General features: G+C 42.7%; 1 protein-coding gene across 23 annotated transcripts in view; it reads left to right on the forward strand.

Moving 5' to 3' along the window:
- Positions 1-18,105, forward strand: part of ahdc1 (AT hook, DNA binding motif, containing 1) — a 282,613-nt gene extending 264,508 nt beyond the window's left edge. For 22 of the 23 annotated variants that reach the window (XM_073028306.1, XM_073028321.1, XM_073028307.1 and 19 more), the window contains one exon: positions 16,653-18,105. The gene's annotated coding sequence lies outside the window, so the exon portion shown is untranslated. Of the gene's footprint in view, positions 1-13,010; positions 13,046-16,652 lie in introns of all 23 variants that reach the window. The other variant, XR_012096193.1, reaches the window with a different exon arrangement.
- Positions 18,106-23,817: the final 5,712 nt, after the last annotated feature.

Genomic DNA, 23,817 nt, shown 5'->3' on the forward strand with positions numbered 1-23,817 from the left:
GGTCTTTTTGTGACATCCCAAACCCCCTCAGACTCCTAATCAAGTACAGATGTCGGCATGCCTTCTTCATAATTGTGTCCATGTGCTGGGCACAAGACAGATTACGTGAGATGGTCGCACTCAGGTACTTAAAGATACTCACCTCCTCCGCACTGACCCTGATGAGGAGTGGTGTGTGTTGTCCCGACTTCCCCTTCCTGAAGTCCACAGTCATTTCCTTGGTCATGCTGACATTGAGAGCCACCGCATTACGTACCTGTGCTGCCACCTTCAGAAATCTTAGGACTAAAGGAAAGGCTGGACAGGCCATGTTGTAGCCTTTGGGGTTTAGCAGGCTGACAGGGATTTTTGACTGAAACTTTTAAGCTCAGATTCAGAATCAGGTTTAATATCGCCAGCATATGTTATGAAATTTGTTAACTTTGTGGCAGCAGTACAATGCAATACATGATAATATATCATGCCTTCTTTATAGCTGCATCACTATATTAGGACCACATTAGGTCCTCAGAGATATTAACACCCAGGAACTCGAAATTGCTCACTCTCTCCACTTGTGACCACTCTATGAGGGCTGATTAATAGTAAGAGATCCTTTGTCAGAACTGGAGAAAAGAAATTTAAAAAGAGGGGTTTAAATTGCAGAGAAAATGGTAGCTGAGATAAAGGGGACAAAGGAAATAGCTGCGGTGGGTGAGACTGGAATTGACAGAGAGATGGGGCAGATGTTTTAGTGGCTGGACAGAGGGGATCCCATCTTGAGTTCTTTTCTGGTTTCTTTATAATCCTCAAGGGCTTTGTTTGATCTTAGCTTCCTAAACCGTATGTGTTTTTGTACCTCTGTGTGTGTTTGTGCTGCTGGCGGTGGGACTTGTCCAGTAGGTCAGGGTGTGTTCATGAAGAGGGAGGTGCTGAGCAAATCCTAGGTGGACTGACGTTCAGAAGAAGTGGCCAGTCCTGACATGGACAGGGAAAGGCAGTTACTGAAACTGCACAAGCATAACGGTTAGCGTAATGCTATCACAGCACCCGCGACCCAGGTTCAATTCCTGCTGCTGTCTGTAAGGACCATGATCATGTGGGTTTCCTCCTGAGTGCACTGGTTTCCTCTTGTGTTCCAAAGATGCACAGGTTAGTAGATCAATTAGTCACATGAGTATAATTGGGCAAAACGGGCATGTTAAGGGCTTGTCTGCATCTCTAAATAAGTTAAATCTGAAAGCCTACTATATGAAGATGAGGTGTTAGACCTCTGAGAAGTGATTGAGTGCTTCAAAAGCAGGGTTTCCCAAGCTGGGGTCCACGGAACCCCTTATTTCATTGTCCGTGCCATAAAAAAAGTTGGGAACCTCTGCTCTAAAGTGTATTGATTTTGACTTGATTCTTGAGAATGATCTATAAAGAAATGGGATTGATGGAGTTTGATGAACAGCCTCCCATTCCCAATTCAAAATACATGCTGCCGCAGTTCTTGGCTGGGTGACATCTCACTATCTCTCCATCTCCTGGTCACGAGCTGGGTGTTATTTTTACTGAGCAGTTTATAAGACAGGGTAAAGGGATCTGGGAATACAGGTCCATAATTCCATGGAAGTGGCCTCATAAGTCTATAGGGTTTTAAAGAGAGCTTTTTGGCACACTGCCCCTGATAAATCAACATATTGATTACAGAGGATGAGATGTTATGTTGAAGCTGTATAAGACATAGGTGAGGTCTAATTTGGAGTATTGTGTATAGTTTTGGTCACCTATGTACAGGAAAGATATAAATAAGATCGAAAGAGAACAGATAAAATTTACAAGGGTGTTGCCAGGAAATGACAACCTGAGTTACAAGGAAAGATTGAATAGGTTAGAACTTTATTCCCTAGAATGGAGAAGATTGAGGGTAGCTTTTTTTAGAGGTATACAAAATTATAGATAGGGTAAATGTTAGCAGGCTTATTCCACTGGGCTGGGTGAGACTAGAAGTAGAGGTCATGGGTTAAGGGTGAAAGGTGAAAAGTTTAAGGGGAATATGAGGGAAAAGTTCACTCAGAGGGTGGTGAGAGTGTGGAACGATCTGCCAGTGCAAGTGGTGCAAGTGAGCTTGATTTCAACATTTAAGAGAAGTTCGGATAGGTACATGGATGGTAGGGGTACAGAGGAGTGTGCTGCAGGTGCAGGTCAATGGGACAGAGCGGAATAACAGTTTGGCATTGTCTAGATGGGCTGAAGGGTCAGTTAGAGGACTAGAAAAACTGAAGTGACCTGAGCTTTATCAGTGGAAGAAATTGAATATAGTGGCAAGAGCATTGTCCAGAACTTGTTGGGAAGGCCTCATTAACATCAGGAATGGTAGCAGAAACAAGCCATACGCTCACTTGAGCCTGCTCCATCGTTCTCTATTATCAGGCCTTATCTGGTGTTGGCTTCAATTTCACTTCCTGCCTGTTCCCCAAAACACCTGGTTCCCCCTTTATAACAAAATGTCAATCCCAGCCATGAATTTATTCCATGAAACAACCTCCGTAATAGGATTGCGAATCCCAAAGCTTTATGAGGGAAATTTCTCGGAATCCCCGTTTTGAATTATTGACCCATTATCTGGAAGTTATGCCCCAAACTGGCTGACACCATAGTATAACGGTGAGCATAACACAATTATAGCGCCAGAGACCTGGATTCAATTCCTGCCACCGTCGTCAGGAGCTTGTAAGTTCTCCCTGTGACTGAAAGGGTTTCTTCTGGGTGCTCCAGTTTCATCCCATATTCCAAAGATGTACGGGTTAGCAGGTTCTTATTTGATTTAGTGAGATACAGCAAGGAATAGGCCCTTCTGACCCTTCGAGCCACACCACCCAGTAATCTCCTGATTTAATCGTAGCCTAATCACAGGACAATTTACAATCACGTCTTTAGACTATGTGAGAAAACCGGAGCACCGGGAGGAAACCCACACGGTCACAGGGAGAGCATACAAACTCCTTACAGGCAGTGGTGGGAATTGAACCTGGATCACTGGTACTGTAAAGCATTGTGCTAACCACTATGTTACTGTTAACTGCTCACTCGGGTGTAATTGCCACAGGCTCGTTGAGCCAATATTAACTATTAAGGATGTGGCAGATTTTGCAGTGGGCTAGTGGAAATGACAGAGAACACTGAATAAAGTTTAACCCCCCCCCCCCAACATATCTCTGTGAGATTCATGATGAAGGATCTCAACCTGAAACGTCAACTGGTTATTCCTCTCCATAGATGCTGCCTGACCTGCTGAGATCCTCCAGTGATTTTTGTGTGTTGCTCTGATTTCTGGCCCTGGCGGTCACTCTTGTCTCTCCAATTAGCATCAATGTGTTTTATTTGGGAAGGGCGGAATGAGTCTGTACCGCGACCATGGTAGTACTTCTAGTGAAGGAGCTCCTTTCTCAAGTGTTGTTGGGAAAGCACCATGTGGTGATGATGGAACAGTGATATATTTCCTGGAACTGGAAATGTCAAAGTCAAAGGAAATTTATTATCAAAGTATGTATATGTCACTATTATTACCTTGAGATTTATTTTCTTGCAGGCATTTACAGGACAATAAAGGAATACAATATAACTCACTGAAAAACTATATAAGTAAAGATTGACAAACAACCAATGCGCAAAAGAAGACAAATTGAATGTTTGTGTGTGTGTGTGACTGTGTATACAGTACTGTGCCAAAGTCTTAGGCACCCTAGATTTTTTATATGGTTTCAGATGGTTTGGCCTCCACAGAGCCCTGATCTCAACGTCATCGAGGCTGTCTGGGATTACCGAGAGAGACAGAAGCAAGTGAGACAGCCAAAACCTGCAGAAGAACTGTGGCAAGTTCTCCAAGATGCTTGGAGCAACCTACCAGCTGATTTTCTGATAAAACTGCACAACAGTGTACCTAAGAAACTGACACAGTTTTAAAGACAAAGGGTGGTCACACAAAATATTGATTTGATTTACGTTCTTTATAGTAATTTTTTTTGATATTTAGAAGCTTTTCATTTCGGTTTTTTAAAGCATCTTTGGTTTACAGAATTTTATTACATGTGCCTATGACTTTTGCACAGTACTCTGTGTGTGTGCAATGCGTACACACAGCTTTATATATGTATGTATATAAAACTAAGATCAAGTTATAAAGGCATAGAACACTAAAATGAAGAAACAGGCCCTACTGCCCATGTAGTCTGTGCCAAACCATTAATCCCATCGACCCACACCCGGACCATAGCCTCTATACCCCTTCCATCCATGTTCCTATCCAAACTTCTCTTAAACAAAACCGCATCCATCACTTGCACCAGCAGTTCGTTCCACACTCTCACCACCCTCTGAGTGAAGAAGTTCCCCCTCATGTTTCCCTTAAACTTTTCACCTTTCATCCTTAACCCATGACCTCTGGTCTCACCATAGCTCAGTGGAAAAAGCCTACTTGCATTTGTAACCCTCATCATGTTGTATTCCTCTCTCTACGGGAGATTTGATAGAGGCTCGGTAAGACCATGACTAGAGTTAATGTGTTAAGGGTGAAAGGTGAGTCTGTAGGTTCAGTTCAGTGTTGAGGTGAGTGAAGTTATCCACGCTGGTTCAGGAGTCTGATGGTTATTTTATTCAATGATACAGCACGGTAACAGGCCCCTCCAGCCCAATGAGCCCATGCCACTCAATTACACCCATGTGACCAATTAACCTGCTAACCCATAAGATATGGTAGATGTGGAAAGGATGTTTCCCATGGTGGGGGAGTCTAGGACAAGAGGGCGCAGCCTCAGCATAGAGGGGTGTCCACTTAAAACAGAGATGCAGAGAAATTTCTTTAGCCAGAGGGTGGTGAATTTGTGGAATTTATTACCACAGGCATCTATAGAGGCTAGGTTGTTGGGGTGTATTTAAGGCAGGGCTTGATAGGTTCGTGATTGGACAAAGGATAGGGAGTAGGGCTGAGGAGGAGAAAAAAGGATCAGCCATGATTGAATGAAGAGCAGACTCAAAGGGCCAAATTGCCTAATTCTACTCCTGTGCCTTACGATCTTATGTCTTTGCAATGTGGGAGGAGACCAGGGAACCTAGAGGAAACCCACATCGTCATGAGGAGAATGCACAAACTCCTTACAAACAGTGATGGTATTGAACCCAGGTCAATGGCACTGTAATAGTGTAAACACTAAGCCATTAGACTACTGTGCTGCCTCGTTTGTAGGGTTATTGTCATTCCTGAACCTGGTGGTGCGGGATCTAGTGGTCCTGTACCTCCTGCCCGATGGTAGTACCGAGAAGAGAATGGCTGTAACGCCAAGGCTGACAAAGCAACTTATCTGAAGTTCTCTGGATAAGAGGTCCTATAGTGAATGGGGGTGAGGAAGTGTTAGGTGAGGGGGGAGATCGCTCATTTTCAGCTTAGTAAGTGACCAGTTTATCTGTTAAAAACAAAATTCCAGCATACCCATCTTTACCTTTCTTTACCTTTACCTTTAATATCCATGAATCCCTGTTAATTGAAAATAACATTATTCTCACTCAGAATAAATTCCTTCGCTGAGTTGAGGATTTTTTTCACTCAAAGTGCAATGTGGGTCTGGAACTCGTTGAACGAAGGCAGAAACACCAGGGTAGCTGGAGCGGGCAGCAAGCAAGCGGTCGGAAAGCAGGACTAGCTGAAGTAACTGATTTCCTGCCTGGTTTGTTTGGGTTGGACCGAGCAACTCTCTGCCATCAATTTCATCAAGTCTCTGCGGACTTCTCTTTTGCACCAACAAGGGTGAAAAATTCTGTTCCAGACTGGAATTTCAACACCCCCCCCTCTTTTTAAATGTTCAAAGCATCATTTATTATCGTAAGGATGTATCCATATCTGAGATTCGTCTTCTCCAGATAGCCACAATACAAAGAAAGAACATGAAAGTCGTTCAGGGAGAAACATCAAACCCTCCATCCCAAAAGAACGGCATCCCAGTCATTAGCCCCTAAAACTCCCTCCCCACTTACCAAACGGAATGAGAATATCCACCCCCAAACCCCCCATCCCGTCCCTGCTCAACAAAACAGAAAAGGAACAGGTGATAAAAGACACAGAATATAAAACCATAAGTCTGAAAAGTCCACAGTCCATAAATGGAATAATTCAATCCATAAACAGGGAACCACAACAGCACCCTCCAACATTCACTGAAAGAGAAGGACACCACACAAGGCAGAGGCCCACTGGCCTGCCACAGCAAACTATACAGCAATAAGCTGCTCACAAACTCCTCGGCAGCAATCAAAAGGAAGGCAGTCAGCGACAAAGTCTTTCTTTGTTTTCTCTTTCTGACTTTCCCCTCATCCTGGTAACCTTCTCCTCTAAATTTGCAATCACACTCACGCCATCCCTCCCTCCTCCTCTGTTTTCAATTTAATTGTGCAACTCCTACCCTAAAATACAGCTGCTGGTCTTGTCAACCCACTCCACGTGCACCAGCCTCAGAGTGAAGAAGTTCCCTAGATTTCCCTTAAATATTTCACCTTTCACCCTAAACCTATGACCTCTAGTTCCAGTCTCATCCAACCTGAGGGGAAAAAAGGCTGCTTGTGTTTACCCTATCTATACCTCTCTCTCTACATAATTTTGTACAGTACTGTGCAAAAGTCATTGGCACATATATAAAAATAGGGTGCCTCAGAGTTTTGCACAGTACTGTATTTGTCAACGTGGAGCGGAGAGTGCATTTGTAATACTGGCATCAGCTGAGGATGTTGGGAATGGCAAGGGTGGAGTGCCACAGGACAGATGGCAGAGAAAGAGTGCCGGGGCAGGGGGAGTGGCACACAGGAGCAGACACACCCAGTCCTGAGACACCAGGCAAGGTCACTTGATTCCAAATAATTGTTTTATTGATCATTATAGAATGTCTTTCTAATGCTTTCCACTCCCTCTCCTCTCCCTTCCCTTTTACCCAACCATGATTCCCCTCTCCCTGTATCCTTCCCACTCTTCGGTCCACAATAGAGACCCATATCAGAATCAAGTTTATCATCAAATGTCATCAAATTTGGTTTTTTTTTTGCAGCAGTACAGTCATAGCGTCATGGAAAAGTACAGCACAGAAATAGGCCCTTCAGCCCATGTAGTAAATGCGGAAGCCGAAACCTTTTAAACTGCCTGCTTTGGGACCATAGCCCTCCATACCCCTACCATCCACATGCCTATCCAAATTTTGCTTAAATGTTGAAATTGAGCTCGCGTGCACCACCCTGTGCTGGCAGCTCGTTCCACACTCTCACAACCCTCTGAGTGAAGAAGTTTCCCCTCATGCTCCTCTTAAACTTTTCACCTTTCCTCCTTAACTTATGACCTCAGTGGAAAAAGCCTACTTGCATTTACTCTATCTATACCCCTCATAATTTTGTACACCTCTGTCAAAACTCCTCTCAATCTTCTACATTCCGAGGAATAAAATGCTAACCTGTTCAATCTTTCCTTACAACTCAGATCCTCCAGGCCCAGCAACATCATTGTAAGTTTGTGTAATGCAGTGCAGTACGTAACATTACTTCAGAACTGTGCAAAATTGTAAGACAGCCTTGCTATATATACCTGCTGAAGACTTTTGCACAGTACTGTATATGTCTCTCAAATCTCATGCTCCTGTGCTCTAGGGAATATGTCCTAACCCACGGGTTCCCATTTTTTTTATGCCATGGACCAACACCATTAAGAAGGGGGTTTGTGGATCCCAGGTGGGAAACCCTGGCCCTATCCTTTTCAACTGTTCCCCATAACTCAAGTCCTCAAGTCCTAGCAACGTACATTTTTTTCCTGCACTCTTTCAAGCTTTTTGATATCTTTCCTGTAGGTAGGTGACCTGAACTGCACATTTTTTTTGCTGCACAATGCAGTTTCCCTGGTATTGCCTGTCGTTCTTAGGTACAGCAAAATAACATTTTATGCAAATATAATAATTACCATAAGTCAATGCAAATCAGCTAGTGGTTTCCGGTTTATCAGCTCATCCAGTACAGTTCAGGTTTCATGCCAAGTATTTGTTTCTCTCAGGGTGCCTGATGTAGTGTGTTGGGGTCCTGAACACTGTTGCCCTCTTCGCTTTCCTTTCCACTTTCACCTTCAGGCTGAACCCTCTTCCCACGTGAAGTGATGGCCACGCAGGGAATTTAGTGCGGCCACGCTGAGAGAGGTTGTAAACTCCCTGCGTCTACCACAAGCAAGCCCGGCGTGTGACATGTTGCTTTCTCTGAAGACTGACCACTAGGATTCAACTTTTAGAGAATAGGGAGAGAGGAATAAGAGCAACAATGTGAAGGGGGTCTTCTCATAGACAGTGATCAAGATGGAAAGGCCATGATTGCCCACATCATATGACACGGCACATAATGATGATGATGAATGTACCCGCCTCTGCCACGTCCCATGCACCCACCACTCTCTGTGTAAAAAACCTTCCTCTGAAATCCCCCTTATACTTTTCCCCCAATCACCTTAAAATTATGCTCCCTGGAGGTAGCCATTTCCGCTGTAGGGAAAATGTCTCTGGCTGTCCACACTATCCATGCCTCATCATCTTGTACACCTCTATCAAGGCTCATTTAATCCTCCTTCACAAAAAAAAGAAGCTCTAACTCACTCAGCCTGTCCTCAGAGACATGCTCTCTAGTCCAGGTAGCATCCTGGTAAATCTCCTCTGCACCCTCTCCAAAGCTTCCACATCATTCCCACAATGAGGCAACCAGAATTGAACACAATATTCCAAATGTAGCCCAGCCAGAGTTTTATAGAGCTGCAACATGACCTCACGGATCTTGAAACATCATGCGTATCACTAGGGAACTGATTTAAACATTCATGATTTTCTAGTCATGGAAAAATATCTTCCTCCCAATGGGTACTTAAATAGTTCCAATCATTGTCAAAGACCATAAGGTATAGGAGCAGAATTAGGCCATTTGGCCCATTGAATCTGCTCTGCCATTTCATCATGGCTGATCCAGTTCTCCTCTCATGCCCAACCTCCTGCCTTTTCCCCATATCCCTTCATGCACTGACTTATCAAGAATCTATCAAACTTTGCATTAATATACATAAAGTCTTGGCCTCCACAGCTGTCTGTGACAAAGAATTCCACAGATTCACCACTCTCTAGCTAAAGAAATTCTTCCTCATCTCCATTCTAAAAGGACTCCCCTCTGTGCCCTCTCAACTTAGAACCTCCCACCATAGGAAATATCCTCTCCACGAAGAAAGTCAAAATGCCCTTCCTCTGCAGGGTACAAACACGAGTAAATCTACTAGACATGAGGTTATTAATGTTCTGCACCTAAACCAGTGGGGGATGTGAGGGTATGCTGGAAGAGGAAAAATGAGTCTACCTGATGTAGGAAAGCTGCATCCATCATCAGGATCCCACCACCCAAGACATGCTGTCCTCTCATGCTGCCATCAGGAGTCTCAGGAATCACGCCACCTTGTTCAGGAATAGTTATTACCCCTGAACCATCAGGCACTTGAAGCACGGGGGATTATTTCACTCAGCTTCGCTTGCCCCATCACTCAATTGTTCCCACAACCAATGGACTCACTTTCAAGGACTCTTCATTTCCTGTTCTCTGTATTTATTGCATGTTTATTTATTTTTTTGTATTTGCACAGTTTGTTGTCTTCTTCTTCTTCGACTGTCCATTGTTTGATGTTAACTGTGCTGAGAGTTTAGTCTACCACACCATCCAGAAACTCTACTCCAACACGCCTTTCACAGTAATAAGACAGACTGTGTCGTGCCCCCACCATACTGTCTCTCTGGGCTTCCAGATCTGATGCTAAGTGGTACACAGGAATGTAACAGACTCAGTGGATAAGGAAGCTGCCCTGCAGTGACAACTAACTAGTCTGGTGATGCCGTCCGTTGACCAGCGCTCCGGTTCCTCCGCACGCCACCAAGGTGGCTGTACCATCGACCCTTTTGGATCCATCTGCCACTGACACCATCAGACGCCCTGCTGCCGGTGTCCTCGTTGGGTACAGCCTTTGCCTGAAGAGGCATAACCTACAAAGTAGCAAAGGCATGCTTACCTCCTTGACTCAGCTAGCCACGATCCTACTACTAGATCTAATCTTTTGCACACTGGGCGAACGCCCAAGTTGGCTGGTCTTTCATTGATTCTGTCGTAGTTACTACTCTATAGATGTGTTGAACAGGCCCACAAGAAAATGAATCTCAGGGTTGTATATAGTGACATATATGTACTTTGAGAATAAAATTTACTTTGAACTTTGAGTTAGTGTGTGTGGGAGGGGTGTGACCATGTGTGTATTCTGGAGGGGTGTTCTCCTTGTGTCACAGAGTTCTGCAGCAGAGAAACACCCCTTTTGCCCTTCTATCCCATAAAGGCATGGTCTTCTGCCTACTCCCATCCATTTGCACCTGGACCATAGCCCTCCATACCCCTCTCATCCATGTACTTAACCAATCTTCTCAAATATTACATTTGAATCTGCATCTACCACTTCCACCAGCAGCCTGTTCCACACTCTCACCACCATCTGCATGAAGAAGTTTCCCCTCAGGTTCCCCTAAATATTTTACCTTTCACCCTAAACCTCTGACCTGTAGCTCTGGTCTCACCCAACCCGACAGGGAAAGCCTGCTTGCATTCTCTATACTATACCACTCATAGCTTTGTATACCCCTATCATATCTCCCCACATTCCCATGCTCTCCAGAGAATAAAGTGTCAACGTTTTATTAACACAAAAAAATCTCAGATGCTGGAAATCTATAGCAACACACGCAGAATGCTGGAGGAACTCAGCAGGTCAGACAGCATCTGTGGGGAAGAGTAAATGGGCTGAAACCCTTCATCAGGACTGGAAAGGAAGGGGAAGATGCCAGAATAAAAAGGTGGGTGGAGGGGAAGGAGGATAGCTGGAAGGTGATAGGTGAAGCCAGGAGGGTGGGAAAGGTCAAGGGCTGGAGAAGAAGGAATGCGATAGGAGAGGAGAGTGATTCGTAGGAGAAAGAGAAGGAGCAGGGGACCCAGAGGGAGGTGATAGGCAGGTGAGAGGAGTTAAAAGTTAGAGGGGGGAATAGAGGAAGTGGGGGGGGGGAGTAATTTATCTACCAGAAGGAGAAATGCCATCAGGTTGGAGGCTACCCAGCTGGAACATAAACCTCATCTTGGCACATGGAATATATTAGATATTTTTCAAATATATTAGATATTTTTCTCAATAATCAATGAACAAGTAATGTCTTTTTGTGTTATTTATTTAACTGGGTTCTCTTTATCTAGTTTTACAGCTTATGTGAAGATCTGATCAGATTTTAGGTCATATTTATGTAGAAATAGAGAAAATTCTACAGGGTTCACAAACTTTCTAGCACCATTGTATGTGTGTCTGCTTGGTGGAGGCATAGAACCGTGTGTGTGGTAACCAGGGTAACTGTATGTGTGTCGCCCAGAGCAGGGTAACCCCTCATGTATGGGAGCAAGGATATCCCTCTGATATGTCTGACCAACAGGAATCCTATTAATTTTGTGAAGCACTTGAGGGTAAAGCTTATTAAAATCAGAATTAATTAAGTGATATGTCAAAGATAAAAATAATTAAATCAGTAAATAACAACATCATTTATTTAAAATATTATTGCCACCTGTTATTCCCTCATAGCACAACAACAAGTCTCTCAAAGAAAGTGGATGATCGTGGTTTGATGAGGTGCCGTATGGTTATTAAAATGCTTAATTGATCAAGAAGAGCTGAGTGAGGATTTTGATTTTACAATGTTATGAGATATTGTGTGTGTACGTAGTATAGAAGAGACTAATAGAAACACTTATGTTCCAAAAAAAATTGTTTTTACTGATGGAAAACTCAAGTTACTTTGAGTTAGAGAGCTCCAGAAATCGACCCAACGAGATCTGGACGCCAGTGACCAGAATGGACTGTGTGTGGATACAGTCATCTCAGACCTGTGTGTAGATACACCATGTCTCTATGGTGCAGTCCATCACAAGCAAAGCTTTCCCCACCACTGAGCACATCTACAAAGAGTGCTGCAACAAGGCAGTAGCATCAAGGACCCCCACCATGCAAGCCATGTTGTCTTCTCACTACTACCACCAGGCAGGAGGTACAGGATCCTTAGGTCCCACACACCAGGTTCAAGAACAGTTATTATCCTTCAACCATCAGGCTCCTGAAGCAGTGTGAATAACTTCACTCACCTCAACTCTGAACTGTTTCCACAACCTACAGACTCACTTTCAAGGACTCTACAACTCATGTTCTCAGTATTATTTATTTACTTACTTGCACAATTTGTCGTCTTTGGCATGCTGGTTGTTTGTCAGTCCTTTTTATATATAAAGCAGCACACACCAAAATGCTGGAGGTAATCAGCAGGTCAGGCAGAATCTATGAAAATAAATAAACAGTTGACATTTCGGGCCGAGACCCTTCTTCAGGACTGAAAAGGAAGGGGGGAAAAGATGCCAGAATAAAAAGATGGGGTTGGGGAAGGAGGATAGCTAGAAGATTAGGTGAAGCCAAGTGGGTGGGAAATGTAAAGGGCTAATAGGAGAGGAGATTGGACCACAGGAGAAGTGAAAGGAGGAGGGGACACAGTGGGAGGGAAGTAATAGGCAGGGGAACAGAGGTAGGAAGCCAGAGTGGGGAATAGAGGAAGAGAGAAGGGGGAATGTTTTTTCTACTGGAACGAGAAATTGACTATCATGCCATCAGGTTGGAGGCTACGCAGATAAAGTTTTGCTCCTCCACCCTGAGGGTGGTCTCATCTTGGCACACGAGGAGGCCATGTTGGAACAAAAGTGGGAATGGGAATCAAAATGTTTGGCCACCAGGAAGTGCCACTTACATATAGATTTAATAAATTCTTTTGTATTTTTCCCATAAATGCCTACAAGAACATGAATCTCTAGGTAGTATACAATGACATATTGTATGTATACGTACTTTGATAATAAAGAATTTGACTTTGACCTTGTCTTTTCAGTCTGCATTGCAGGAAGTTGGAACCATTACAGCACAGTAAGTTATTTGGCCCATTGAGTCAGTTCTCGCTCTCTGTGAGCAGTACATTTTGGTTCCTCAAGCCTCCTCAAGGATTCCATAGGATTAGTGAATCAGAATCAAGTTTATTATCACCAGCATATGTTGTGAAATTTTTTGGTTTGTGGCAGCATTGCATTGCTATTAAATGACTATAAGTTAAAATGAAAAGTAAAAGAAATAACCCATGCAAAATAGTGAGTTAGTGTTACGGATTAATGGACTGTTTAGAAATGTGATGACTTCCTTCAGGGAAGAAGCTTGAAGAAACACGCTCAACATTTTAGGAATAGCTTCTTCTCCTCTTCCCAGAAGACCATAAGTCTTAGTAGGCCAAATGGTCTAATTTTGTTCCAATGCCTAATGGACAGAGGGGAAGAAACTATTCTTTGAACGTTGAATGTGGGTCTTCCAGCTGCTGTACCCCTTCGCTGATGGTAGTAACGAGAAGAGGGGTCTTCAGGCTCCTGTGCCTCCTCCCTGATGAGAATGTCCTGGATGGTGAGAGTCCTTCATGATTTATGCCTCCTTTGAGGCATTGCTTTTGAAGATGTTCTCAATGGTGGAAATGTAGTGCCCATCTGATTTTGTTCCCAGCTGCACTTTCCTGCCTGTTACACCAATCCCACAGTACCCTTCACTTCCACAACCCACTTCCCCCAATGGCACTGAAATTCATCTTCCCTCATGCCTATCTACTTTTTATCTGAAAGCCTGCGACAGGCACGGAGATGTGGATCATCAATCCATTACACTCCCCAACTTCTTTTGCCTGTTACTTTGAATCTATGGTCCTTGGCTCAGCTTCTAATGGCAACTGTTTCCCTCTGTTCACCATCTAAATAAGTTGTGATCTTCTCTGATAATTAATCAGCCCAAAAAAAATACAATGGCAGTTACAGAACATCTGAAATCTCCTCTGATAAAATAACATTAACTTGAAATGTGAACTGCTTCACAGATGCTGCCCAACCTGCTGAGTACTTACATACACACTTGCTCCTTCCCTTTCTTCCATGGTCCATTCTCCTCTCCTATCAGATTCCTTCTTCTTCAACGTAGAAACAGGGAAGAGGGACAGGAGCCTGAAGACCCCTCTTTTCATTACTACCATCAGGGAGGAGGCACAGGAGCCTGAAGACCCCTCTTCTTCAATCTCTTCCGCCCATCATGTCCCAGCTATTTACTTCATCCCTCCCTCCTCTACCCACCCACATCTTCCCTCACTTGGTCTCACCTATCACTTGCCAGCTTGTACTCCTTCCCCTCCACCCTCCATTCTGGCTTCTTTCCCCTTCCTTTCCAGTCCTGATGCAGGGTCTCGGCCAGAAACATCGACTGCTTATTCCCCTCCTTAGTTGCTGCCTGACCTGCTGAGTTCTTCCAGCATTTTGTGTGTGGCATTAAGTACAGGAGATGGGATGTTATGTTGAAATTGTATGAGATGTCAGTGAGGGCTAATTTGGAGTATTGTTGGCAGGTTGGTCTCCCACCAACAGGAAAGTTGTAAACAAGATTGAAAGAGTACAGAGGAAATTTACAAGGATGTTGCCGGGGCTGGAGGACCTGAGTTACAAGGAAAGACTGAATGGGTTAGGACTTTATACCCTAGGGCATGCAAGATTGAGGGGAGATTTGAAAGACGTATACAAAAGTATGAGGGGTATAGATAGGGTAAATGCAAGCAGGCTTTTTCCACTAAAGTTGGGTGGGATCTCAACCAGAGGTCATGAGTTAAGGCTGAAGGATGAAAAGTTTAAAGGGAGCATGAGGAAAACGTCTTCGCTCAGAGGGTGTGTGAGTGCAAGTGGTAGATGCATGTTTGATTGCAACATTTAAGAGAAGTTTGGACAGGTATGTGAATGGGAGGGTTATAGAGGTCAATGGTCCGTGTGCAGGTCGATGGGACCAGGCAGTTTCAATGGTTTGGAATAAACTGAATGGGCCGAAGAGCTTCTTTCTGTACTGTAGTTTTCTATGATTCCATAACTCTACATTGTCCCATGGCGGAGAGTCCCGATTTCTCCGGTGAAACACAGGGGGTGACATCCCACAACCCTACAGCCCTGCCAGTAAATCTTTCACTTGTGATATCATTGCATGGAAATGCTTCTAATGTTTTGCTTGTGTTCTGATATCTGTCACTTCCAGCACCTTTAATTTCAGCTGATGCACCCATTTCAGAGCCTGCACAGAAGAAACTCATCACCCAGTGATAATTAGACATGCCATCATTTACTCCTTGCCTGAGTGATATTTTTCCACTCACTCGTGCCAAACACAACTTAAACAGAATTTCCAAAGTGTTTGAATCAGTTCCACAGCGATCTCAGTTGTATTTATATATTGAGATACTGCGTGGAATTGGCCCTTTCCAGCCCTTCAGCCCAGCTACCCTGATTTAACCCTGGCCTAATCACAGGACAATTTACAATGACCAATTATCCTACCAACCGGTACATCTGCGGACTGTGGGAGGAAACCGGAGCACCCGGAGGAAACCCACACATTCCGGGGGGAGAATGTACAAACTCCTTACAGGCAGCGGTGGGAATTGAACCCGAGTCACCTGTACTGTAAAGCGTTGTGCTAACCACCTAACACAAGCCTGATCACACAACAGTTTTCAATGACCAATTCACCTACTAACTGGTATATTCTTGGACCATGGAAGGAAAGTGGAGACCCACACGGTCACAGGGAGAACATACAAACTCCTTATAGGCAGTGGCGTGAATTGAACCTGTGTCACTGGTATTGTAAAGAATTGTACTAATCACTATGCTGCCATGCACATTGTTACCGTGTTAAGTTACTGATAATTAAACTTGGGCATTTCAGTTACTCTGTCGCTTCGGGATTGGAGCTAATGGTATGTTTTTGGAAACACGTTAAGGTGACTGTGTCAAGCAACACACACAAGATGCTGGTGGAATGCAGCAGGTCAGGCAGCAACTATAGGGAGAAGCACTGTCGACATTTCGGGCTGAGACCCTTAGGATTAAATCATGTTTAATCTTGCTGGGAGTTGTGGCAGAGAAGTTAGCCCAATATGAATAAGTGAAAGTCAGAATCAGATTTAATATCACCAGAATACTGTATGTCTTAAAATGTGTTGTCTTTGCAGTGGCAGTAAAATGCAATACATTATAACAGAGAAAATTACAGCAAGTATATAGATGTATATTAAATGGTTAAGGAAGTAGTGCAAAGACAGAAATAATAAAGCAGTGAGGTAGTGTTCATGGGTTCAACGTCCATTTAGAAATCGGATGGCAGAGGGGAAGAAGCTGTTCCTGAATCGTTGAGTGTGTGCCTCCTTCCTGAAGGTAACAGTGAGAAGAGGGCATGTCCTGGGTGGTAGGGATTGAAGTTATCTGTAACTTTAACCTTAAAGTAGTTCCAAAACAATTCACATTTATACAGACTTATTTTAATAGGGACTGGGTAGTTTTTAATACTTTGTCAATGTCTTTAACTTTCTCATTGGTATTCAGAGATGCAAGGTTCACTGTGTACATTTTGTGCTTACCTTGTTATTACTGATGGGACCTCATGCAATACATTAAAAATGTTAATTTTACAGGAACAATCGGTTCAAGGGTTTTGTGGAGCAATTAGGAACGCACATTATCTGCATGAATTCATTGGAGGGCTTGTGGTGAACTGACTAATCCGGGAAGACTGGATTTCAGCTTTAAGGAGAAAATCGAAATGGGCGTCTGCAGAGACAATCACAGTGAACTGTGGGGAGCTGAGGAAAAGACACAGACATTAGACTTGCACTTTGAGACCTGCAATAGAGAAGCGTTGCTACATTCACGTTTGAAAAAAAATACATAAAACTGGCTGCAAAAATTGCTGACTCTTCTTTCACACACAATCCATCTTTTAGACAGCGGCAAAAATGAGGTACTTGGATGCACTTGTTCAGCTGGTAGGTATAATGTTTGTACAGTGTAAATATAATTTCAAATTTTGTGATCTTTCAGTTTAACGCTTTCAGAACAGTGTGGTTCCTCTTTGGAAACTTAAAAGTGCACAACATGTAGTCCATTTAAGATCCTGTAAAATTGCCATGTACTGATTTGCTAAAATCTCTTCCCTGTTGTCTCTGCAAACTATTTTTACCATGAAACATCGGTGGGCTTGCTGTCTCTAATTTGAAGTACCATTTTTTTAAAAAAGAGTATTGTACATAATCTGGCCAGCAGATAGGGGAAATAGATGGAAATGTACAGTACATTTATTTTTCCCCTGAAGACAGCAATGGTAAAATTAAGGGTAATTAAGGGAATGAATCACACTAGTTCTTCACTCGTTTTCCTTTAGATTACAAGACGCGCACAAAAAAGCATGGTTCTGATCTTGCCACAGAGTGTGTATTTTGGCAGCTCAGTAATTGCTTGGGAGTCAGCAAAGATTGCTGATTGTTGCAATGCTGTCAACAGCTCTTGATCCTTTTTTTTGTCACCTCATTATGCAGTGACAATACATGTTGTCTTATTATAAATACATATGTTTTTTTTAAACCGAAATGTACAGTTTTTATAAACAGTATTTAACCAAGGACAGAGTAGACGTGTCACCAGGGCACCAGCAGTTTATGTTCCTGTACAGATGTATCTGTAAATTCTTTATATCGATATAGCGAGTGCTTCAAATATGCACTGAAATGTTTGCCTGAAGAATGACAAAAATGGTTATAACGTATTTAATGTATATAATCTTTTATTTAAAATGTGTTTTTATTGTACTCTGTACCTACCTGTAGTGATTATTGTGAGGTTGCAAAGTTGATTTTTAGCACATTTTTTTGCCTTCATGCAGTGTGCACCCAAAGATATATCTTTGTAAAACAATTTCGTACGGACTTTTTATTTGTAAGATACAGTATTACATGATGAATTTCGGAGTGCTGATGAAAACAAGCTCAGGGTGTCATTTCTGTTGACTGCCTGATTTGATCTGTTTATTGAGTGGTTCCTGTGAAATACGAACATTTTTAACCATTTTTTAAACAAATCGTCTTCACATTATGTGTTCTTGAAGTTGTACTCAGTGCCTGCCTGTTTGTGTAGTTCAGTCCACATAAAATACAGACCAGCATTGCCGGAGATGAATTTTTCTGCTTGCTTAACCCCTTTTTCCCTCATCCTTCACAAGATTTGCTCTTCTGCTTGCATTTTCAATTGGACTGTCATATCAGGTATCCCAGAATTCCCCTCCAGCTCCAGGAGTAAAGAATCACATTCATTATCACTGACTTAGATGATGTGAGGTTTGCTTTGCAGCAGTAGTACAGTGCAAAGACGAAAAAAACCAGTTATATGTCACAAAAATGAATAAAGAATGCAAAAAAAGAAAGGAATAATGAGGGAGGGTTCATCGACTATTCAGAAATCAGATCGCAGAGAGGAAGAAGCTCTTCCTGAAACATTAATAGTGGGTCTTCAGGCTACTGTACCTTCTCCCTGATGGTAGTAATGAGAAGAGGAGTCTTCCAGCTCCTGTACCTCCTCCCTGATGGTAGTAATGAGAAGAAGAGCCTTGAGGTTCCTCTACCTCCTCGCTGATGGTAGTAACTGGAAGATGGCATGTCCTGAATGGTGAGGTTAGTAATTTATTTATATTGAAGTTGGTAGATAAACAAAATAAAGCATGCACAATTACAGCTCACACAACATTTGAAATAATCTTCATTTCATACAGGAGCTGTTGAAGCCATTTCAGGTCCCTGTAGAACAGAGGACCATTCCATCTTGCCCATTGCTACCTCCATCCCCAATTCCAAACAGGTTCACAAGACCCTTACTTCCAGGCAGTAACATTTTTCAGATGTTGAGTGATTTCTTTCTCAACTGGATGCTGTGAACAGTTGTGATCAGTTCTTCCTCGAGGGACCTCAGCTTTGGGCATTGTTATTGGCAGCATTATTAGGCTGTGGAAGCAAAGTTATTAGGTATATTTAAAGCAGAGGTTGATAGGTTCTTAATTAGTCAGGGAATCCAAGGTTATGGATAGAAGACAGGAAAATGGGAGTTGAAAGAGATAATAAATCAGCCATGATGGAATGGTGGAGACTTGATGGATCTAATAATTAATAATACATAATAATTAATACACATAAAAATAATAAATAATAATACACATTAACCTAATAATGTTTATTATGGTCTTATGACAGTATCTGTAGGGGGACATAGACAGTCAATGTTTTGGGTCAAGACCCTTCATCCCGAAATGTCAGTTGTCCATTTGTTTCCGTAGATGCTGCTCAACCTTCTGAGTTCCTCCAGAACCTTGCATGTTGATCCAATTTCCATCATCTATAGTCTCTTGTGTCTTCTAAGAAGGTATTTTATGGTAATCATTTCAGTAATATGATGGGAAATTTGTCATTATTTCTCAGGCAAGCCATACAGCCCATCAAATCTCCACTATTCCATCATGGGTTGATTTATTTTCCCTCTCAACCCCCATTCTCCTGCCTTCTCCCTGTAACCTTTGATGCCCTGACTAATTAATAACCTAGCAACTAATGCTTGAAATGTACCAAATGGCCTCCACTTCCATCTGAGGTAATGAATTCTGCCATCTGACAAAGGAATTTCCTCCTCATCTCTGTTCTAAAGGGACGTCCCTCTATTCTAAGGCTGTGCTCTCTAGTCCTAGACTCACTCACTATTAAAAACATCCTCTCCACATCCACTCTATCTAGACCAGAGGTCTATGGATCCCTCAGTGAATAGTAAGGCTTACTGGCATAAAAAGGGTTGGAAACCACTGATCTAGACACCCCCTCCCCCATTCTTCCAAACACCAGAGACTACAGGCCCAGAGCCATTACGACACTGAGGCATCTTCAGACATGACCTCTGATCCTCTTTCCAATGATCCGATGTTTCTCAACACCAGGACAGAGACATCTTCAGCAGGATTATGACTCTGATGCTCGGTAACTAGTATCACCAGCTGATAGAAATGGAATCAAGATCAGCTTTTTACCACTTGAATCTATTTGACATGAACTTTGAGGAAGATAATTCAGAACCACCTAATTACAAGCCAGTCAGAATATAACCAGCTGCAGGACTAGATCATTGACAGCTGTCTTAGTTATCATCCAGAACATTGTATTGTTGGGCCAACTCCAGAGATTTAAGCACATCATTTAGTCTGGGGAAGCAGTGTTTTTGAACATAAGGCATAGTAGCTCAATAAGGCCATTTGACCTATCGCGTCTACTCTGCCATTCCATCATGGCTGCTTTATTCTCCATCTCAACCCTATTTTCCAGCCTTCTCCCTGTAACCTTTGATACCTTTACTAACCAAGAACCTAAAAATCTCTGCTTTAAATATACCCAATGACTTTGCCGACCTGCTGTCTGTGGCAATGAAATCCACTGATTCACCAGCCTATTGGATAAGGAAATTCCCCTTCATCTCCGTTCTGAATGGATGTCCTTCTATTTTGAGGCTGTGTCCTCTGCTCCTAGACTTCCCCACTAGAGGAAACATCCTCTCCACATCCACTTTGTCGAGGCTCATTCAAAAATTTAGGTTGAAGTAAAGGTAAGCAGTTCAGAGTTTAAGGGAAGCCAGACCAAAATATCAAGATTTTTTTTAAGGTTGTAAAAGTAAAGTAGACAGCATAACAGCCCCCAAAGTTCTTTCCAAATGCTTTGTGTCAGAATCAGAATCATATATATATAGTGTTAAATAAGTTGTGCAAAAACAAAACTTAATGAGGTAGTGTTTGTGGGTTAAATACCCATTCAGAAATTGGATGACAGAGGGGAAGAAGCTGGTCCTGTATCATTAAGTGCGTGCCTTCAGGCTTCTGTACCTTCTTCCTGATGTTAGCAATGAGAAGATGACATGCCCTGGGGTAATGGGGGTCCTTAATGACGGATGCCACCTTTTTGAGGCACCACTCTTGAAGATATCCTGGATGCTAGGGAGGCTAACAGCAGTGATGGAGCTGACCAAGTTTACAACTCTCTGCAGCTTTTCCCAATCCTGTGCAGTAGCCCCCTACCCCCATGCCAGATGCTGCACATTAGAATGCTCTCCACAGTACATCTGCAGACATTTGCGAGTGTTTTTAGTGACATACCAAATCACATCAAACTCCAAATGAAATATAGCCGCTGTTGTACCTTCTCTGACGCTGCATCGATATGTTGGATCCTGGATAGACCCTCAATGATGTTGACATCCAGAATCTTGAAGGAAGATCTACCGGAAGGACTTCCAATGAAACTAAAATTTATGGGGGAATTGTGATGGGTGCAGGCAAATGTGCTTTCAGTTTTCATTTGCAGAATTCCTTAGAAATATATCCCAGGCACTTGGGAAGAGGTGTGTCAGACCGAGGGAAGTGTGGGATGATTGAACACAGGGATCCATGTTTCAGCTCTTTTTTATCTGCATTCATGACCTGAACATTGTAACCAGGGATAAGCCTTTAGGAATTGTTGAGGAAACAAAATACAGTGTAGGGTTTTGGCCGAGGACTTTGCAATCAACATACTTGCCTAAGAACTTGAAACAGACAGTTGCATTTGGAAAAACATTAACAATCAATACTGATGAATGTGAAACTGTGCTCGTTGAGTGTAAAAATATTTGACGTTTCCTTACACTTTACACCACAATTAACCAGCACCCAGTTGGAATTCCTGTGCTACCTCTATGTTTTCAAGCCCCCTCACCTACCTACCTCCCAAATTACTATGGGTCTCTGAAATAAAATTCCTTGAAGTTGCGACCTTGCTGAATGATGGTTGTACCCAAGATTATCATGGAATCTAAATGTGCCATGTGCAATCATAGTAATTTATAATAAATAGAACAATCAATGTAATATAGAGTACACACAGATCAGCGTGAGTTCATCAGTCTGAAGGCCTGGTGGAAGAAGCTGTCCCGGAGCCTGTTGATCCTGGCTTTTATGCTGCGGTACTGTTTCCCAGATGGTAACAGCTGGAATAGATTGTGGTTGGGATGGCTTGGGTCCCTAATGATCCTACGGGCCCTTTTTACACGCCTGTCCTTGTAAATGTCCTGAATCATGGGAAGTTCACAACTACAGATGCGCTGGGCTGTCCACACCACTCTCGGCAGAGTCCTGCGATTAAGGGAGGTACAGTTCCCATACCAGGCAGTGATGCAGCCAGTCAGGATGCTCTCAATTGTGCCCCTGTAGAAAGTTCTTAGGATTTGGAGCCCATATCAAACTTTCTCAACCGTCTGAGGTGAAAGAGGCGCTGTTGTACCTTTGTCACCACACAGCCGGTATGTACAGACCACGTGAGATTCTCGGTGATGTGTCTGCTGAGGAACTTGAAGCTGATAACCCTCTCAACCCCAGATCCATTGATGTCAATAGGGGTTAGCCTGCCTCCATTCCTCCTGTAATCCACAGCCAGCTCCTTTGTAAGACAAATCCAATTAAGTCAAATCTACGAGTGGTTCCATTGTTTATGATTATTAAATTACAGTAATTTGGGGCATCAGGGGAGCATAGCGGCTAGCGCAATGCTATTACAGCTCAGGGGTCGGAGTTTGGAATTTAATTCTGGCATCCTCTAAGTTTGTATGTTTCCTCCAGGCGCTCCAGTTTCGGGTACAGTCCAACAACGTACTGGGTTGTAGGTTAATTGTCATTGTAAATTGCCCTGTAATTAAGCTAGTGTTAAATAGGTAGGTTGCTGGGTAGTGCGGTTAGTTGGGCCAGAAGGGTCTCTTCCACTCTGTATCTCTAAATAAATAGAATTTCTTTTCAATATGCACTTCTCTGAGAATAATCCTCCAATTCACTCAATTGACTTATTTATCTTAATAATTACCATAAAGTTTTAAGAAATTGCTACCCCTTTTATAAGTTTTTCCATGTCTTTCATCGGCATCACCTCTGAAGATTAAAAGCAAGATTGATTCTGATATAATTGTCCAAGGTTCAAGGAACCAAACATGTTTTTAACCGCTCCCCCAACCAAAGTTTTGGGAAATAACTTCTATTAATTCACTGGTTATCAATTAAAGCCAATTCGAGTATTGTTTAAAACTTGTGAAATTTCAGATCCATGGAGTATTGCATTGGGTTATTTTTGATCAGCCAAATTTTGATTAGAAATTGAAGGAATTGGTATCATGGCATGTTTTATAATTTTTATTCTGCAACTGAAGTTACAAATTTAATTTTATGTCCATTTAAGGAAAATCGAATGATGTTACATTTTACACGATTCTGTAAAGTTTTGTCATTGCTTAGTAGAATGGTGCAAGTACTCTAAGTGCATCTCCTCAAACTTTATTGCTAGCAGCTTTATTTCAGTAGTACCACTCACACAGAAGTTAATACTGGGCTTGCAGTCTCCATCAGCAGTTTCCTATGGCCTGAACACAGTGCTGCTAAATTTAACACACCACTCCATACCTAGTGAGAGCATTATGGTGGAAAGTAATGGGACTGCACAGTGTGAGGATAAAAACCATGAAACATGTTGTGTTTTCCCGCTATGATCCTGATTCCTACCCCTTGCTCTGGGTGCATAAAGGCAACATGCCCCAAAGTACAACGGGAAAAATAGCCTTTGGGTGGGCCATTTAATGAAATCATGTCTGACCTGTGATCAAACACTTCAAATCTTTCCTCCCCAAGCACTAACAAAATGAGTCTCAAACTTAAATTTGACTGCTGACCTACATCAATTGTTTGCACAAGAGATCTCCAAATTTCTA

This window comes from Hemitrygon akajei, chromosome 24, assembly GCF_048418815.1.
Source record: "Hemitrygon akajei chromosome 24, sHemAka1.3, whole genome shotgun sequence".
Classification (NCBI taxonomy): Eukaryota; Metazoa; Chordata; class Chondrichthyes; order Myliobatiformes; family Dasyatidae; genus Hemitrygon; species Hemitrygon akajei.